General features: G+C 40.4%; 1 pseudogene; it reads left to right on the plus strand.

The window, feature by feature from the left end:
• Nucleotides 1–747: 747 nt before the first annotated feature.
• Nucleotides 748–1948, plus strand: LOC143662670 (actin-related protein 2/3 complex subunit 1A pseudogene; annotated as a pseudogene).
• Nucleotides 1949–2906: the final 958 nt, after the last annotated feature.

Consider the following 2906-nt stretch of genomic DNA (forward strand, 5'->3'; position numbering starts at 1 on the left):
ACCACATGTTGGGCAGGATAGGAAAACACAGAGTCTAGGGGCTTCATAGGAAAATTTGACAACCTGCTGAGTCACACCCTCAGGGAAAACTGATGTTGGTTGCACTTTCCTCCTGAGATGTGGACCAGTCTGGTTTGGGAAAATCTGACTAGGGTCTATAATATCTGAGGAGACCTTCTTAAAAAAAGGAAAAAAAAAAAAAGAGAGATTCCATATAGGCAGGATAGGAAAAAAAAAGAGAGAGAAACAAGAACTGAGAAATTCTGATCAGTTGAACAGAACCTAAGTTAGAGGTCTAGAATAAGTTGAACTGAATGTCAAAGAACAGAGGGAACAAAGCCACTGAGCAAGAAAATCCTAGGTAAAAGAGTGAAAACAACCTCCAGAATAAATTAATTAAGGAAACCAAATGCCTAGACACCAGCAAAAAATAATGAGTCATACTAGGAGAATCGAAGATATGGCCCAGTCAAAAGAACAAACCAACAATTCAAATGAGATACAGGAATTGAAACAACTAATTCAGAATGTTTGAACAGACATGGAAAATCTCATCAAAATTCAAATCAGTGAGTTGAGGGAGAATATAAAGAAGACAAGCAGAGCCGCTCCCTCCCGGCCTCGGTCTCCGCCCGCGCGCACCGGAGCCTGTTCGCGTCGACTGACCAGAGTCCGCGAATTTTCTGCTCCGCGGCTGTCCAGACTACCCCGACCTCAGCTTTCTACCCTTTGAAAACATTGAGAATAATGTCTCTGCATCAGTTTTTATTAGAGCCAATCACTTGTCATGCATGGAACAGGGATCGTACCCAAATTGCCCTTAGTCCCAATAACCACGAAGTCCACATCTATAAGAAAAACGGGAGCCAGTGGGTGAAAGCTCATGAACTCAAAGAGCACAATGGACATATCACAGGTATTGACTGGGCCCCCAAGAGCGACCGTATCATCACTTGTGGGGCAGATCGCAATGCCTATGTCTGGAGTCAGAAAGATGGTATCTGGAAGCCAACCCTGGTGATCCTGAGAATTAATCGTGCAGCCTCTTTTGTGAAGTGGTCCCCACTTGAAAACAAATTTGCTGTGGGAAGTGGAGTGCGACTCATTTCTGTTTGTTACTTCGAGTCTGAAAATGACTGGTGGGTAAGCAAGCACATTAAAAAGCCTATTCGTTCCACAGTCCTCAGCTTGGATTGGCATCCCAATAATGTTTTGCTGGCAGCAGGATCTTGTGACTTCAAATGCAGGGTTTCAACTCTGAAAACAGAGTTCCTGCCACTCCTAAGTGTATCGTTTATCTCTGAGAATAGCGTTGTAGCTGCTGGCCATGACTGCTGCCCAATGCTCTTTAACTACGATGACCGCGGTTGCTTGACCTTCGTCTCCAAATTAGACCTTCCAAAACAGAGCATCCAGCGTAACATGTCGGCCATGGAACGCTTCCGCAACATGGACAAGAGGGCCACAACTGAGGACCGCAATACAACCTTGGAGACTCTGCACCAGAATAGCATCACTCAAGTGTCTATATATGAGGTGGACAAGCAAGACTGTCGCAAATTTTGCACTACTGGCATCGATGGAGCCATGACAATTTGGGATTTCAAGACTTTAGAGTCTTCTATCCAGGGCCTTCGAATAATGTGAAGCTGAGTGAACCTCCAGGATCTAGCATGACAGACTGCGACTGACAATAGCTCTGCCGTTTGCATGATGGGGAGGAAAGCCAGCCGCCGAGAAACACTGAGAACATAGTGTTCAAATATCATTTGTGTGTTTGTTTGAATATAATTGGTGAACGTGTTGGTTTTTTAAAAGAAGCAGTAGCTTTTTTTTTTTTTTTTTTGCTGTTTTCATTCCATTCTTGACCAAAGCTTCTCTTTAATCAATTTATTATGGAAAATTGTTACACTAACTTAAAGAAAGGGGTGGGGAGGTACGTAAATTTTCTGCTAGAAATTTAAATAAAAATAATAAATGTAAAAAAAAAAAGAAGAAGACAAGCAAAAAGAAGGGCAAACAAAAAGAAGAAATTGAAAGTTTGAAAAAATAAATCACAGAACTTATGGAAATGGAAGGTGCAGTAGATGAGATGTAAAAAATAACAGGAAACCTACAACAATAGATTTGAAGAGACAGAAGAAAGGAATAGTGAACTAGAGGACTGGGCATCTGAAATTTGACACACACAAAAGACAATATAGGAAAATGAATGGAAAAATATGATCAGCATCCAGGGAATTGAATGACAACATGAAGCACACAAATATACACATTGTGGGTGTCTCAGAAGGAGAAGAGAAGAGCAAAAGAGGAGAAAGAGAAATGGAGGACATAAGCACTGAAAATTTCCCATCACTTATGAAAGAAATAAAATTATAGATCCAAGAAGTACAGCATACACTCAACAGAATAGAGCCAAATAGACATACTCCAAGATGCTAATCAAATTGTCAGATATCAAAGAGAAAGAGAGAATTTTGAAAGCAGCAAGAGAAAAGCAATTCATTGCATACAAGGGAAACCTAATAAGACTATGTGTGGATTTCTCAGCAGAAACCATGGTGGCGAGAAGGCAGTGGTATGATATGTTTAAGATTATAAAAGAGAAAAACTGCCAACCAAGAATTCTATACTCAGCAAAATCATCCTTCAAAAATGAGAGGGAGATTAAATATTTTTAAACAAACAGTCACTGAGAGAATTTGTGACCAAGAGACCAGCTCTGCAAGAAATACTAAAGGGAGCACTACAGACAGATAGGAAAAGGCAGGAGAGAAAGGTCTGGAGAAGAGTGTAGATATGAAGACTATCAGTAAATGTAAAAAGAGAAAAAAAATTACATGACATATAAAATCCAAAAGACAAAATGGTAGGAGAAAGCACTGCCTTTACATTAATAACAC

Source organism: Tamandua tetradactyla, chromosome 2 (assembly GCF_023851605.1).
Source record: "Tamandua tetradactyla isolate mTamTet1 chromosome 2, mTamTet1.pri, whole genome shotgun sequence".
Taxonomy (NCBI): Eukaryota; Metazoa; Chordata; class Mammalia; order Pilosa; family Myrmecophagidae; genus Tamandua; species Tamandua tetradactyla.